Below are 18,426 nucleotides of genomic sequence, written 5' to 3' on the forward strand. Positions count from 1 at the left end.
GATGGACACTGGGAAGAGGTGACTATGGGGAGGAAGTGGGAGGGGAGCTGTTGCATTGTGGTAAACTGTGGTCAATGTCATGAGACAAAGTATATGTAAACTGCTGTATGGAAAGCGAATTTGCTCTGTAAATCTTCACCTAAATCACAATAAATTAAAAAAAAAGAAGAAGAAATAGATAACCTGGATTTATAATAATTTTTGTTTTTATTTGCTGTTGAGTCAGCTTCAATCCATGGTCACCTTATATATAAGGGGTAACCTGGTTCTTTGCCACGTTCATGATAAATTATGTTTGAGTATTGTTTCTGCTATTGTGTCAGTGCATCTCACTGAGGCTGTCTCTCAATTTAATTGATGCTCTAATTACCAAAAATAATGTCTTTTTCTAGGAATTGGTCTTTCCTTTTGAGGTGTCCAAAGTAAATGAGTCAAATAATTGTCATCTTCATTTCTGAGGTGTACTTTGGTTATATTTTCTTACGATTGATTTGTTTGCTTTTCTAGCAGTTCAAAGCACATTCAATATTCTTTTCTAACATCACATTTTGAATGTATCAATTATGCTTTTGTCTTTCCTTTTTTATTGTCCAGCATGAAGCTAGAGAAAAGTCTATGGCTTGTGTCAGGCACATCTTAATAATCAAAGTTACATATTTTCTTTTTAACACTTTAAAGAGGTCTTTTGCAGCAGATTTGCCCACTATTACATACCGTTTGGGTATCTGGTTGCTATTTCCATAGATGTTGATTATTGATCCAAGTATAATAAATCGTTGACAATTTCAGTTCCTTCTCCATTTATCATAATGTTTAATCAGTCTAGTTATGAGGGTTTATATTTTCTTCACACTCAGGTGTAATCCATACTGAAGGCTATACTGTTAAGTTTCTTATTTCTCTAGTGCCCTTATAATAGAAATACCATGCAGAAATTTATTGTTGTACAGTTTAGGAGGCTAGAAATCTAAGTTCAGAGTACCAGCTCTAGGATAAGACTTTCTTTCTCTATCTCTCTTGCTCCTAGGAGGATCCCAGTGCAGGGTCTCTGGGTCCCAAGGACACAGTCCATTTCTGGCTCCTTTCTTGGTGGTTGTAGTTTCCACTTTTCTGCTCTCTTCTCTCTCCTTTTATCTCTTATAAAATAAAGGGTGTTGCAGAACACTTCCCAAGGAAGCTCCCCTCATATTACATCTGGGCTTTGATGGGACTAAGGGTGTTGCAACTTACCCTTCATCTTAATACTTTTATAGTTGATTGGTTTATCACCTCAGATCACATCATGGGGTATCGTTACATATCTGTTACATATGGTTACATATCATTACATCATTATTTAACATCTAAACCACTGAAAATTATGGTTCAGCCAAAATGACACAGTTTTTGGGAGGACACAATTCAATCCATCATAGTAAGTGCTTCAAGTCATCTTATTTTCAGCAAGTAAGTTTGTGTCACCTGAGTATCACAGGTTGTTAATGAGTCTTCTTTCAATCCTAAAGCCACATCCTTCATGTCACCCAGCTACTTGGATTATTTATTCAGCATAAAGATAGAATAAGTAAGGTTATAGGATACAACACTGATGCGTACATTTTCCTCATGAAATAACCCCTCATTCTGTGCCTACAATTCCCCTTTCACTCATGTAGGGATTCCTCATGAGCACAAGTGTGTTCTGGAATATACATTATCCATATACATTTCTTATGAAGCTAAAGTTCAATGCCTTCAGGTAGTAGATAAAACATAGGTAAAAATATTTCTGATATCCTGTGTTTTGGGCCAATATCCACCTGACATCAACAATGATATTCCTCTTTTCATTCCCTACTCTTTGAATTTGGCTTAATCTTCTGGAAGTTCCTATTAATGTATGGCGGCAGTTGCACTTTTAAATTACAGTGACAAAAATTTTGCTACCATGTGATTTTAATGACATTGTTCAATAATTCCTGCATTTCTTTTCATCTTTTTTTTTTTTTTTTTGATGAGCATGAATATGGATCTCTTTCAGTTGATTGGCTGGCTTCTGAATTTCCTGCCATAGAAAATAAGCACTTCAAGCACTGCATTCATTTGTTGAAGCATTTCAATTGCTGTTTCATCAATTCCTGGAGCCTTGTTTTCATCCGTATTTTCAGTGCAGCTTGAACTTCTTTAGTACCAGTGGTTCTTGATTATACATTACCTCCTGAAATCATTTGTCAACCAATCTTTTCAGTACATTGAGCCTCTGTATTCATTCCATCTTCTGTTGATTCTTTCTGCATTATTATTATTATTATTCTTTTTTTCATAGTGACTTTCAGAAATGTGCTGTGTCTTGAGTCTTTCAGCTTGCAAAATGGTGACTGTGTTCTTCCATTTTAGTTTTCTAACTTTAAGTCTTTGCACATTTCATGATAAAATTTTAGCTTGTCTTCTTGAGCTACACTTTGAAATATGTTAAATTCCATTGCTTCATAATGTTCTCCATTCCTTTCAGATACTCTGCAATTAAGAGTAAGTTTCAGAATCTCTTCAGTCAACTTTTTTTTAAAAAATATCTTTTGTTCTTTTCTTTTTAAAGACTTTTCATATTGTTCATGTATGATGTTATTGTCTTCTCAAAACTCTTCTGATATTCAGTCATTAATGTGCAGTGTGTCAAATCTATTTTTGAGATTGTCTCTAAATTCAGGCACAATGTATTCAAGATTGTACTTTTCCTCTTGCGGACTTGCTTTAATTTTTTTCTGCTTCAACTTGAACTTGGATATGAGAATTTTATGTTTGTTTTCCAGTGAGGTCCTGGCTTTGTCTAGAATGATGATATTGGGGTTCCACATCATCTTAGTCTACATACAGAGACAATTGATTCCAACATTATCTGTCCAGCAAGCTCCACACATATAGCCATTGAATGTCATGTTGAAAAAAGTGATTCTGATGTATAAGTTTTGGTCTTACAAAATTCTACCATGTGATCTCCAGGGTCATTTCTATCCCCATGGTGTATTTTTCAATCACTAATATTTTATCTTTGCATCCAACTTTCATATCCTGACCATTATAATTATCAGGGTGTCTTGGTTGTATGTTTGATCAATTTCAGAATGTAGCAGGTTGTAAAAGTCTTCAATTTCTTCATAGTTGGTATTCATGGTCAGTATGTAAATTTGATAACAGTCTTATTATCTGGTCTTCCTTGTAGTGTTTATTGTTTTCTATCTCATTGAACTTTGCTATTATTGTTGGGGTGAGAAAAAAATCTCATTTTTCTTTTGATTCATAGCTCTCTAATGACTAATGATTATGAGCACTACTTCATGTGTTTCTTGGCCTTGTGAAGGTCTTCTTTGGTGGAATGTCTGTTCATGTTGCCTGCTCATTTGTTAAGGAAGCTGTTTTTCTTTGTGTTACTGAAGTGTTCAACTTTTCTATACATTTAAGAGATTAGTCTTTTGTCAAATATGTCCTTGCCAAATATTTCTCCCCAATCTGTATTTTCAATTTTTACTATTTTGGAGAAGTCTTTGATGTACCCGAGTATTTAATTTTTTGGATCCCATTTGTCTATATTATCTTCTGCTTTTTTGTTCATTTTTATTTATATTTGATAGATTATTTACATTATAAATTAAGGGCCCTATGTTTCTCCCTAATTTTTCTTTGATGATCTTTATTTTTAAGTTCTAAATTTACATCTTTGATTTACTTGAGTTATTATTTTGTATATGGTGTGTGGTGTGGATATTGTTTCAATTTTCTGCAAATATTTTGCCAGCACTGTTTGTTAAAGAGACTATATCTTCCCCATTAACTGGATATTGGCTCTTTGTTTAAGTTTAGCTGTCCATAGATGTCCCAGATTACATCTGTGTCAATTCTGTTCCATTGAATTATGAGTCTGTCATTGTACCAGTACCAGAGTGTTTTGGTTTAGTAGGTTGTTTAGTAGGTTTTGAAATCAGGAAGTGTAAGACCTCCTACTCTGTTCTTCTCTGGGGCTTTTAGCTGCCATGGAGTCAGCTCTGACTTGTAATGATACTATGTACAACAGAACTAAGCACTGCCTGGTCCTGTACCATGCTTACAGTCCTCCCTATCCTTAAGCACATGTAGCAGTCACTGTGTCAATCCATTTTGTTGAGGGTATTCTCTCTTTTTGCTGACCATCTATTTTGACAAGCACAATATCCATCTCCAGGGACTGGTCCATTCTAACAACATGACCAAAATAGGTAAGAGGAAATCTTACCATTCTAGCTTCCAAGGAGCATTCTCTCCTCACTTCTTTCAGGACATATTTGTTTGTTCTTCTTCATTCGTATCATTTCTTCACGGTATTCTCATTATTCTTTGCCAACACCACAATACAAAGGCATCAGCTCTTCTTTGGTCTTCCATATTCATTGACCAGCTTTCACTTGCATATTAGGTTTTTGAAAATACCGTGGTTTGGGTTAGGTGCATCTTAGTGTTAAAAGTGATATATTTGCTTCTTAACATTTTAAAGAGGTCTTTTGTAGCTGATTTTCCAAACACAGTATTGTTGCTGTTGTTGTTAGGTGTTATTGAATTGGCTCTAACTCATAGCAACACTATTTACAACAGAATGAAAAATTCCTGGTCAAGTGTCATCCTCACAATCCTTGCTATACCTGAACCCATCGTTGCATCCACTGTATTAATCCATTTTATTGAGGGTCATCCCCTTTCTCCCTGAAATCCATTTTATTGAGGGTCATCCCCTTTCTCCCTGACCCTCCACTTTACTAATCACTATGACTTTCTCTAGGGAATGGTCCTTTCTGACAACATGGTCCAAGTAAGTGAGATGAAATCTGGCTATTCTTGCTTCCAAGGATCATTCTTGCTGCCCTTCTTCCAGGACAAATTTGCTCATTTTTCTGGCAGTCTATGGTATTTTCAGTATTCTTCACAAATACCACAACTCAAAAGCATCAACTCTTCTTCAGTATTCCATATTAATTGTCCATTTTTCACATGCATATGAGGTGATTGGAAATGCCATGGCTTGGTTTAGGTGCAACTTAGTCTTCAAGGAAATATCTTTGCTCTTCAGCACTTTAAGAAGGTCTTTTGCAAATGATTTTCCCAGTACAATATGGCATCTGATTTCTTGACTCTTGCTTCCATTGGTGCTCCTTCTTTGTTTCCAACTTTTGCATTCCAATCACTAGTGATAATCAATCCATCTTGACTGCATATTTGGTCAATTTAAGCCTGCAGAAGTTGGTAAAAATCTTCAACTTCCTCATCTTTGGCTTTGCTCAGTTTGTCATACTGTGGTGGCTAGTGCGTTGCTGTGAGGCTGGAGGGGATGCCACTAGAATTTCAAATATCAGCAGGGTCACGCATAGTAGACAGCTCTGGTAGCATAATGGCTAAAGCACTTGACTGCTAACCAGAAGGCTGGCGGTTCAAACCCACCAGCCACTCCTTGGAAGGAAGGTTGGGCAATCCTACTTCCATAGTGATACTACCTCAGAAACCCAAGGAGGGGTCGCTATGAGTCGGGCCAACTCAATGGCACATAACAACAACAACAACAACAACCACTCATATGAAGGAAGGGGCAATCCACTTCTCAAAGAATTGGCTGGTGGAAACCTTATGAATGGCAGTGAAACACTGTTTGATATATTACTGGAAAACTTTATGAATAGTCCTGGAACATGAGTCTCTTGGGTCGAAAGGCACTCAAAATGCAACCTGGGAAGAGCTACCTCCTCAGAGTAGAGCCAACCTTAATGATGTGGATTGAGTAAGACTTTCAGGATTTCTATTTGCTGATGGGGTAAGATTCAAAATGAGAGGAAACAACTGCAAGTATCCATTAATAATCAGAATATGGAAAGCATGTATTATGAATCTAGGAAATTGGAAGTTGTAAAAAATGAAATGGAATTCATAAAGATCAGTATCCTAGGCTTAGTGAGTTGAAATTGATTAGTTTTGGCCGTTCTGAATTGACCATATGATCTATTATGCCAGGAATGACAAATTGAAGAAGAATGGCATGGAATTCATTGTCACAAAGAATGTTTCAAGATTTGTCCAGAAGAACGATGCTATCAGTGATAGGATTATACCCATATGCCTACAAAGAAAACCAGTTAATACTACTATTCAAATTTATGCACTTTTTACAGTAGTTGCCAAATAAATAAAATACACGGGAATAAATCTCACTAGGGACTTGTACAAAGAAAACTATAAAACACTACTTCAAGACACCATAAAAGACCTAAATAAATGGAAAAACATCCCATGCTCATGGATAGGAAGACTGAACATTGTGAAAATGTCAGTACTATCCAAAACATTCTATACATTCAATGCAATCCCAATCCAGATCCCAACAACGTTCTTTAAGGGTATGGAAAAACCAATTACTAATTTTATATGGAAAAGAAATGGACCTCAGATAAGCAGAGCTCTATTTAACAAGAAGAACAAAGTAGGAGGTCTCATACTCCTGAATCTCAAAAAGTACTGTAACACACAGTAGTCAAAAGAGGCTGATATTGATATAACAGCTGACAAATAGACCAGTGGAACATAATTGAGAACCCAGAAATAGATCCATCAACCTATGGTCAGGTTATTTTTGATGAAGGGCTGAAATCCATTAAATGGAGAAGAGATGATCTCTTTAATAAGTGGTGCTGGCAAAACCAGATATCCATTTGTAGAAAAGTGAAATAAAACCCATACCTCACACCATACACAAAAACTAACTCCAGATGGATCAAAGACTTAAATGTGAAACCAAAAACTATAGAATTCCTCAAGGAAAAACTAGGGGCAAATTTAGGGGCCTTAATTTATGGCATAAATAGATGGTTAAGCATAATTCAAAATGCACAAGCAGCAGAAGATAAACTAGATGAATGGAACCTTCTAAAAATTAAATTTTTATGTGCTTCCAAAGACTTCTCCAAAAAAGTCAAAAGAGAACCTACAGATTGGTGAAAAAATATTCAGCAACAATGTATCTGACAAAGGACTTATCTCTAAAATTTATAGAAAACTCCAACATCTCAACAACAAAAGGACAAAAAATCCAATTAAAAATGGGCAGAAGACATGAGTAGACAATTCACCAAAGAGGATATTCAGCCAGCAAACAAACACATGAAGAAATGTTCACCATAATTAGTCATTAAACAGATGAAAATCAAAACAACAATAAGATACGATCCTACCCTAACATTAGTAACAAAGTTCAACAAGACAGAAAATAAGAAATGCCAGCAAGGATGCAGAGATATTGGGATCTCATACACTGCTGGTGGGACTGTCAAATGATATAACCACTGTGGAAATAAGTATGGCAATTCCTTAAAAAGTTGGAACTAGAAATACCATTTGACCCAGCCATCCATTACTAGGTATATACCCTGAAGAAGTGAGAGCCAGGACAATAACTTATGTATGTAAACCCATGTTCATCGCAGCACTATTTACAATAGCCAAAAGATGAAAACAACCTAGGTATCCATCAACTGAAGAATGGATAACCAAACTGTGGTACATACACAGAATGGAATACTATGCAACCCTAAAGAATGACATAGAATCTGCAAAACATCACATAACATGGATGAAATTGGAGGACATTATGCTGAGTGAAATAAGTCAATCACAGAAGGACAAATATTGTCTTAGCCCTTTATTATAAAAAGTCAAGGAAGTATTTACATATGGAAGGAAATTTTCTTTGTTGATTACCAGGATTAGGAAAGGAGGGGAGGGAATATTGCAAAAAATAAAAATAAATAAACAAAATAAGAAAAAAAAATGGAGATATGTAACACATTTGAACAACAAAACAGTAGAATCAAATCAATGTTAAGACCCAATTAGCATATTCAAAGCAAATCCCTTGACAACAGTATTTATGAGGAAAAAAAAGAAAAGAAGAGCAGATAAAAATGAAGAAACCCTGAGAATTATTTAGAACTATTAAAAATATATCAGAGTGAATTGTTGAAGACGTGTTAACAGAAAATTTTCTAATATCATGAAAGATGAAAGGATATCCATCCAAGAGGTTCAAGGAACCCCATACAAAGTAAACCTCAAAAGAAACTCACAAAAACGTATCCTAATCAAACTTTCCAAAACCAAAAATGAAGAAAAAATCTTGGGAACAGCTCCAGAAAAATGAAATGTTAAAAACATTAGGGGGGCAGGCAGATTAAGCTCTAATTTCTTGGAAGAAATAAGTAAGCAAGTACAAAATGGACTTACATATACAAAGCACTGAAAGAGAGAAGAAACTGTGAACCAACAATTGTACATCCAGGAACAACAAATACAATGATAAAATTAGGACATTTTCAGATAAATAGAAATTAAGGGGATTTTTAAAGCCCAGACCAACCTTAAAAAATGCTGAAGAGAGTCCTTTGGATGGAAAACCACTAATGTCAGGCAACAACCTGAGCTTAACATGATAACATCACCAAATAAAATAAAATAAACTTAAAACAGGGATCCACGGAAGGCATTCTGTACATGATGACAACTACAAAACAAAAAGGGGATGAATGGTATAATTACTCAACTTCCAAATGGAGATGAAGTCAAGACAATACCAAGATATAACACAGTTTTTAAAACTTACCAAATCAAATCTCACCACCATTGAGTAATTCTAACTCATAGAGACCACCATAGGATTTCCAGGGCTGTGAATCTTCTTCATGGAAGCAAACTGCTTTGTCTTTCTCCCACAGAGTAGCTGGCAGGTTTGAAAAGACGACTTTTTGGTTAGAAGCCCAGTGCCTTAATCACAATCAATTCCAACTAAGGGTTCTGAGATTAACTTCTGTATTTGTGTCAATTTGTTTCTCTTTTCTTTGTTGAAGAGGGTCTGTGTAGCTTGTCTGCCTATTCAGTCACCTTACTGGATGTCTCGCATATCTCCAAAGTTTTAGAGTTAATTTTCTTAATTTTTAATTCATGGTTTTGTATATTTTCACAATGGTTATTTGGTCATTTTGGATTTTATTGTTTTATTTGATTATTCCTGTGTATTGTCTCTCTTTTTCTTGATTTTGTTTGTGGTTTCCTTTATATCATCCAAACCCAAAAATCAAACTCACTGCTATAGAGTTGGATCTGACTCATAGTGACCCCTACTTGGGTTTCCTAGGTATGGAATTAGATTGCCCAGTCTTACTTCCAAGGACTGGCCAGTGGGTCTAAACTGCCAGCTTTCTGGTTAGCAGTCAAATGCCTTAGGCACTTATCCACCAGAACTCCTCAGGTTATCCTTAGGGCTTGGAAATGGACTATTTTCTTTGGATTGGCTCTCAGCCCAACAGTAGAAAGATCTACATGCAGAGCACTTACCTCAGGGAGATGCACTTACCTCAGGGAAATTCACCCACCTACCCTAAAGAGATGCACCCCTTGGTTCAATCAGCCATGAGACATCAGATAGACAGCATTCACATTGAGGGAAAGCTGGACATACAGGAATGAATAGATAAGAAGGGCATGGTGGTAATGAAGTCTTGGGGAGGAGAGTTTTTTTTATGGTTGAAGGTTTTAATCAGGGCCATGAATTCAAACATGCATGAACAGTTAAGAATAAAACAAACCTGCTTTGTAAATTTGCACCTAGATCACAGGTTTGCTAAAGGGTCGGGATTTTCTTGTCTAGGTTGAGGATGGGGGTGACTGATGTAATATTCAATTAAATTGCTTGCATTTTCTATTGATTGGGCAATCTTAACAAATATATATATATATTTGTGGTTGTTATGTGCCATCAATTCGGACGCGACTCATAGCGACACCTCCTTGGGTTTCCAAAGCAGTATCACTACAGAAGTAGATTGCCCCATCTTCCTTCCAAGAAGGGCTGGTGGGTTTGAACTGCAGCCTTCTGGTTAGCAGTCAAGTGCCTTAGCCACTATGCTACCAGAGGTTTTATATATATATATATATATATATATATATATATATATATATATATATTTTTTTTTTCCCCCCCACACACACATTGTTGTTGTTGTTTTTGCCGTCGAGTTGGCCCTGACTCATAGCGACCCCTCCTTGGGTTTCCTAGGTGGTATCACTATGGAAGTAGGATTGCCCAACCTTCCTCCCGATCCCACACATTCAAAGAAATTATTTAGGAGATAAGCATGGAACTTAAAAAAAAAAAAAAAAAAAAAACTTCCATTATGAACAGACTGTTATGGAAGGAGTTCACAATAATGAAACACAGTTAAAATCATAACAATATCTATAATTATAAAGCAAATTCCAAAAATTTCAGCAGGCTGAATGAAGTCTTTTTCTGTGGTTTTGGAATCATCTGTCAATGTAATTAGAGCATTTAAAGGTATTTTCTTATTTCTGATGTCTGATAAATGTTCTCTGGTATAGAAATTTACTTAAAGTGGGCAAATAAAAGAATAATGTGGCATCCAGAGTCTGCATGTTATAAATATGTTTTCCTAAAGATCTAGGTGTATTAACAAGAGCACAAAATATGTCCATATTTTGGAATATCAGAATGAGAAAATTCATTAAAAATATTTAAATATATTATCTCTATTTCTGTGACTGTTGCCTTGCCCCTAGTAATCACATCATTCATGGTCATTTTAAGTTTAATGTAATAAATAATTGGAAGATGATGTGGCAACTTATTAGCTTTTAATTTCATACCTTAAACATTTCTTTCATTTTCTAAGACAGAATCTAAGTCTTGATTTTTATATATTATCAAATATCTTAATTTTAAATTATCAGGTTTGTAGTCTGCTCTACCACCTTCTGACTATAATCTTAATATTTGTAGGTAATCCTTTGGTAAGCCTTTATATAACTCTTTTCTTTAACAATTTATATTTCATCTTTCTTCACTTACATAGACCTTTTCTTCACTTAAACAAATTTTCTTTCATTCACTAACACAGATTTATTTCTCGTTATTCTGTCCTTCAGCTACTTGTATTGATCTTTCTTTTATTTAAAACCTTACTTTTACCTTTCTGGTTCTCTGTCATTCATTCCATTACTATCTCATTGTTTCTTTCCAAAATCATTATTTGCAGGTGTTATAAACCAAGGCAATGAAGTTCACTTCCTACAAAGCCTTCTACAATTTACCATATACCCTCAAGTTCAGTTTTATTTTCTCTCATATTCTGGCATAACCAGATGTCTTAGTTATCTACTGATGCCATAACAGAAATACAGCAATCAGATGAGTTTAACAAACAAATTTATTCTCTCACAAATTAGGACACAAGAGGTCTGTATTCAGGGCAACAAGTCTAGCAAAAGACTTTCTCTGTGTGTCAGCTCTGAAAGAAAGTCCTTGCCTCCTTTCAACATGTGTGGGCCCAGCATTCCTTGAAGATTTACATGTGTCTTGGCCTCAATCTTACCCTGGGTCTAGAAGATTTTCAACACATGGACCCTTGGACCAAAGCATGTTTTGTTGCTTGGGTCTTCTTTCTTGGTGGTAGTCAAGTCTTTCTACCTCTGTTGGCTCATCTTCATTCATGACAAAAGATGATACAGGTCACCTCAGGAAAACTATCCATCTAGTCTATTGGATCACAGCTGTGACCTGAGTAAGAGTATTACCAAGTGTAATCCTGCCTCATTAACATAACAAAAATATCCTAACTCACATTAACATTACATAATCCTCACTCATAAATACATAGATTTACAACACATCATAAATGGAGGGTAGTTACATCTGACCACAACATGGAGCATGATTACATCATTACATAACTGCCAAACTACTGAGAATTATGGCCTAGCCAAGATATGACATATTTTGGGAACACAAAATTCAATCCAAGAAAGCAGACATTTTATTTTAAGACACTACTTTCTTTCTTTTTTTTTTCTTTCTTTCTTTTTTTTTTTTTTTTTGTAATGTATGGGCTTATTTATTTGTCTCAGAAATTTTTATTTCTGACTGGACTCAGAGGTAGAAGCTCTCAGAGAGAACAGCCTCCGTCTCTTGGCAATCTGTTCCTGGCGCTTTTCTTTGGCCTCTTTCATTCTATTGGCCAAATTTTGACATATTCTGCAGCCTCCTCCTTATTATTCTTAGTGCGCTGTTTCTTCAGAGCAATGCCCATGTTTGTGTTACCTCAGGACACGTGGAGCAACAAGACGCTGAATCTTGGGTGCTTTTGTTCTGGGTTTTTTGCCTTCTTTGTTCAGGGGCTTTCTCACAACATACTGGCAGACATCGTCTTCTTGAGAGAGATTGAAAATTTTGCCGATTCTGCTAGCTCTTTTAGGCTCCAGGCGACAAGGCACAGTAGTATCAGTTAGTCCTGGAATATCCTTCTCCCCCGCCCCCTTTTTTTTTACAATAACCAAATTGAGAACGCTCAGATTAGCATCCACAGTGCAACCTCTGACAAATTTGCGCTTTCTCTCTCCAGTTCTCCTTGGTCTGTAACAGGAATGTCCCTTACTCAGTAGCAGGCGGACACAGCCATGGGTCAAGACACCCTGCTTCAAGGGAAATCCCTGTTTGTCATTCCCACCACTGATTCAGACAACATAACCCTTCCACTCATCACCAAGAGAATCAACAGCAACTTCTGTGGCCATTCGCTTCTCATAAAAGGTACGAAGTTTGCGTTCATTGTCCACTTCAATGAGTTTCTGGAAGCCAGTGGGTGGGAAGCAGATATTCAGCTTCATGGTGAAACAGCCGATCACGGCCGCGGCGCCACGAAAAAGAGCTTAAGACACTACTTTCTTTTTCTCTCTTAAAAATTTATTGCCTATTATTTTCCTTTCTCTGTTGGTTTTCAGACAATAATAAAATTTTCAATTTATTTATTTAGGGTGGTCAAACATTTCAGTGAATTAGCGAAGTGGAACTTATCTACAAATGGGAAGGTAAAAATATCTGTGCTTAATTTACAATAATAGTTCTTAAAAATGAAATATTTGATGGAAAACAATTTCAAATCTAATGCAACATGAAACAAAGTCAATTAAAAAGAAACTTTAGATAAAAAAATTCTAAATATAATTATTTATCTTATTTTTAAGTAAGATTTATATTTCGTATGTTGTTGTTATTGTTAAGTGTCCTTAAGTTGGTTCCAACACCCTATGCACAACAGAACAAAACACTGCTCAGTCCTACACCATCTTCACAATTGTTGCTATGCTTTAGCCCATAGTTGCAGCCACTGGGTTAATCCATCTGGTTGAGGGTTTTCCCCTTTTTCTCTGACCCTCACCTTTACTCCGCATATCTATCTCCAGGGACTGGTCCCTTCTAAAAACATGACCAAAGTAGGAGAGATGAAGTCTAGTCATTCCTGCTTCTGAAAAACATTCTGGTTTTATCTTTTCTTAACAGATTTGTTCCTTCTTCTAGCCGTCCATGGTACCTTCAATATTCTTAGTCAACACCACAGAAGGTATTGAAAATACTGTGGCTTGGGATAGGCATGCCTTAGTCTCCAAAGTAACATCTTTACTCTTAAACATCTTAAAGAAATACTTTGCTGCAGATTTGCCTAATGCAATACATATTTGATTTCTTGACTGCTGCTTACATGGACAATTGATCGTGGAGTCAAGTAAAATGAAATCTTTGATAACTTCAGTCTTGTTTCATTTACCAAGATGCTGCTAATAGGTCCAGTTGTGAGGTTTTTTGTTTTCTTTGCATTGAAGCTTAATCCATACTGAAGACTGTAGTATTTGATCTTTGTCAGTAAGTGCTTCAAGTCTTCTTCATTTTCAGCAATCAAGTTTATGTCTGAATATCACAGGTTGTTAATGAGACTACCTGTGATCCTGATGCCATGATCTTCTTAATAGAATATAGCTTCTCTGATTATTTGCTCAGCATACAGATTGAATAAATACGGTGAAAGGATACAACCCTGATGCACATCTTCCCAGGTTTTAAACCATGCAGGCCTCTTTGTTCTGTTTGAAACTCTATGTAAAGTTTCCTCTTGAGCACAATTAAGTGTAAAGGAATTTCCATTCTTTGCAATGTTATTCATAATGTTATGATCCACACAGTTAAATGCCTTTGGGTAGTCAATAAAAGATAGATAAACATATTTCTGTTTGAGTTCAGCCAAGATCCATTGGACATCAGCAATTATATCCCTCATTTCGCATCCTCTTCTGAATCTGATTTGAGTTTCTTGCAGTTCCCTATCAATGCCCTGTTGCAGCTATTTTAAATTATCTTCAAAAAGACTTTATTCGCGTGGGGTATTAATGACACTGTTTGATAATTTCCGTATCCTGTTGGATTACCTTTCTTTGGAATGGGCGCAAATATGTATCACTTTCAGTTGGTTGACCAGGTAGCTATTTTCCAAATTTCTTTGTATAAACCAGTGAACTTCTGTAATGTTGCATGTTTGTTGAAGCATCTCAATGGGTATTTCATCAATTCCTGTAGCTTTGTTTTTTTTGCCAATTCCTTCATTTCAGTTTGGACTTCTTCCTTCAATCCCAATTTTTCTTAGTCATATGCACCCTCCTGAAATGGTTGGATATCACAAATTATTTTTGGTACAATGACTATTTGTTTTCCTTTCATCTACTTTCTATGCATCCTGATTGTTTAATATTTTGCCCATAGAATCCTTCACTATTGTACCTCAAGGCTCACATTTTTTTTTTGTTCAATTCTTTAAGCTTGAGAAATTCTGAGAATGTACTTCTCTTTTGATTTTCTATCTACAAGTCTTTGCACATTTCATTATAATACTTTATTTTGTCCTTTTGAGTTGTCCTTTTAAATGCTCTTTTCAGATTTTTTACTACATCATTTCTTTCATTTGCTTTAGCTACTCTCCATTGAAAAGCAAGTTTCAGAGTCTCTTCTGACATTCGTTTTGCTCTTTTCTTCCTTTCCTATCTTTTAAACGACCTTTTGCTTTCTTTATATATGATATTCTTTCTGTCATCCCACGACATGTCTGGTTTTTGGTCATTGGTGGACAATGCATTAAATCTATTCTTCAGATGGTCTCAAAGTTCAGATGAGATGTGCACAAGGTCATGTTTTGACTCTCCTGGACTAGTTTTATATGTACAACATATATTCCTGGAAAATAATAAAAGTCTCAGAGACCTAGAATTTTTACATTCTAGGTAGATTACTAGAATAAACAGTAAACTATGGAAATAAGATTATAAAGATTGAGCAAATTTTGCTAAGATTTTAGCATATTCTATAGCTTTTTAGACTCAGGAATTTATTCTGTTTATTTCTTGCCTTTGAAGTAGATTGCATAAATAATAAAATTAATTCTTTAACTTAGTAATTAAAAAAAATTATCTTAACAGTTAAAAATTCAATTCTTTTGTATTTGATATTAAAGCTTTTAAAAATTAAACTTCAAACTTTTAATTGCAATAAATAAGAACTAGGAGCTCCGGTAGCATAGTGCCTAAGGCACTTGACTGCTAACCAGAAGGCTGGCGGTTCAAACCCACCAGCCACTCCTCGGAAGGAAGGTTGGGCAATCCTACTTCTGTAGTGATAACTTCCTTGGAAATCCAAGGAGGGGTCGCTATGAGTCGGGGCCTACTCGACGGCATATAACAACAACAACAACAAATAAGAACTATGACTCTGTTGGCATCGTGAGTAAGGCATTTAGCTGCTAATAAGAAGATGAGCAGTTCAAATATATTAGCTGTTCCATGGGAGGAAGATGAGGCATTCTACTTCCATAAAGATTTTACAGGCTTTGAAACCCAGTGGAGGTTGCTATGAGTTGGAATGAACTCGATAGCAATGGGTTTATAACTATATTAAATAAATTATCTTTTGTTAAAAACCTTTTACATTTCTTGTCTTTGTTACAGGAGCTCTGGTGGCATAGTGCCTAAGACACTTGACTGCTAACCAGAAGGCTGGTGGTTCAAACCTACCAACCATTCCCTGGAAGGAAGATTGGGCAATCTACATCTGTAGTGATACTGCCTCAGAAACCCAAGGAGGGGTTGACATGAGTCGTATCTGACTCAATGGCAGTGGGTTATCTTTGTTACATATCTTTTATACTACAAACCTTTGAGTGGCAAAAGTGAGCACATTCATTATTAAACTAAATATCAGAACATCTTTCTCTGTGGCTTAAAAAGTAAGAGGCTATAAACCTCAATCATAATGTTACTGTTGTTAGGTGCTGTCAAGTAAGTTATAACTCATAACTACGCCAAGTAGAACAGAACAAAACTTTGCCTGGTCCTTCACCATAAACACAGTCAATGTTTTACTTGAGCCTCCTATTACAGCCGCTGTCTTAATCCATCTCACTGAGGGTCTTCCTCTTTTTGGCTGACCTTCTACTTTGTTGTTATGTGCCGTCAAGTCAGCTGTGACTCATAGTAACCCCTCCTTGGGTTTCCGAGGCAGTATCACTATGGAATTAGATTGCCCTACCTTCTTTCTGAGTAGTGACTGGTGGGTTTGAACCACCAGGCTTCTCGTTAGCAGTCAAGTGCCTTAGGCACTAGACTACCAGAGCTCCCAAACTTCTACTTTATCAAGTATGATTTCCTTGTCCAGACACTGGTTAGTCACTCCAGGTAACATGTCCAAAGTATGTGAAATGAAGTCTTGCCATCATTGCTTCAAAGGAAAACATTCTGGCTGCACTACTTCCAAGACAGATTGCTTGTACTTCTGGCAATCCATGGTATATTCACTATTCTTTGCCAATATCATAATTAAACTGTGTCAATTCTTCTTCACTCTCCCTGTTAATTGTCTAGTTTTCACATGTATATAAGGCAACTGAAAATACCATGGCTTGAGTCAGGAGTCAGGGGCACCTTAGTCCTCAAGGTGACATCTTTGATTTTTTTTCTCTTTTTGAAGAAAATTTGTCCAATGTAATAGGTCATTTGTTTTTAATTGCTGCTTCCATGAGCATTGATTGTGGATCCAAGTAAAATGAAATTCTTGACGACTTCGACCTTTCTCCATTTATCATGATGTTGCTCATTGGTCCAGTGTGAGGATTTTTGTTTTCTTTTTGTTGAGGTGTAACCTATGCTAAAGATTGTAATCTTTGATCTTCATTAGCAAGTGTTTCAAGTCCTTTTAACTTTCAGGAAGCACAGATGTGTCATCTACATATCATAGTTTGTTAATGAGTCTTCCTCCAATCCTAATGCCAAATTCATCTTCATATAGTGCAGCTTCTCAAATTTTGCTCACTATACAGATTGAAGAAATATGATGCAAGGAAACAACTCTGATACACACTTTTCCTTATTTTAAACCACACAATATCCCTTTTGTTCAAACGACTGCTTCTTTGTCTAGTACAAGTATCACATGAGTACAATTAAGTGTTCTGAAATTTCCATTCTTTGGAATGTTATCCAAAAATTTTATTATCCTTACAGTCAAATGTCATTGCATAATCAATGAACGCATGCACACATTTTTACAGTATTCTTTACTTTTAGCCAAGATCCATCTGACATCAGCAATGATATCTCTCATTCCACATCCTCTTCTGAATCCAGCTTGCATGTCTGGAAGTTCTCTGTCAATGCGCTTAGGGAATCAATTTTGAAGTATCTTCAGTAATGTTTTTCTTATGTGTGACATTAATGATGCTCAATAATTTCTATATACTATTAGATCACCTTTTATTTGGAATGGGCAGAAATAGCAATCTCTTCCAGTCAGTTTTCCAAGTTACTGTCTTTCAAATTTCTTGATATAGACCAGTGTTTTAATTTTATATGAGTAAATTACTTAAAAATTATGGAAATTAACACTATATATTACAGAAAATAATTACTCTTGACTTAAATTTAATTTAAATGGTATATATTTTTACTCATGTTTAAATTATTTCTTATATATTCTCAATATTATCCTAGATTTGTAGCAGTTTAGCTTTTTATCAAGTTCTGCTTTCTTCTGTTTGAGCTAATTGTTGATTTTTAAAAGTCTTCCTAAAGTTAGTTCATGAAAGAAGCATCAATCAACAAAGCTGGGAAATTTATTTTCTTACTCATTATAAGGGCAAGATTAATTTGTGAATATATTTATTCAGCTGTCTTGTCTGAAAAGTGATTTGATTTTTTGAGTCTTAATTATTTCTAAAGGTCATAGACTCTGATGACAGAGACTTCAGTCATTTGTGGTGCCATGACTTCACTATTTCAAGTGCAAGTAGACTGGGTCTTATTTGGTTGCCTAGTAACACAGAGGTGGTCCCTTGCATTTTAGTTTTCTTATTTCACTATTATTATTGGAACTGCAGCTGTGTTGTTAATCATTCATCTTAACAAGAACAGTTATCAGCACATTCCAGAGGAAGCTTTTAAAGTCTCTTCAAGGTCACTAAACATAAGCGGGTTTAGAAGGGCTTTAAAAAAAAAAAAAAA

General features: G+C 35.7%; 1 pseudogene; it reads right to left on the reverse strand.

Annotated features, from left to right (window-relative positions):
• Nucleotides 1-11,967: 11,967 nt before the first annotated feature.
• On the reverse strand, nucleotides 11,968-12,720 carry LOC103204690 (annotated as a pseudogene).
• Nucleotides 12,721-18,426: the final 5,706 nt, after the last annotated feature.

Source organism: Orycteropus afer, unplaced genomic scaffold (assembly GCF_000298275.1).
Source record: "Orycteropus afer afer isolate SDZICR_OR568_19922 unplaced genomic scaffold, OryAfe1.0 scaffold00256, whole genome shotgun sequence".
In the NCBI taxonomy this organism is placed as follows: Eukaryota; Metazoa; Chordata; class Mammalia; order Tubulidentata; family Orycteropodidae; genus Orycteropus; species Orycteropus afer.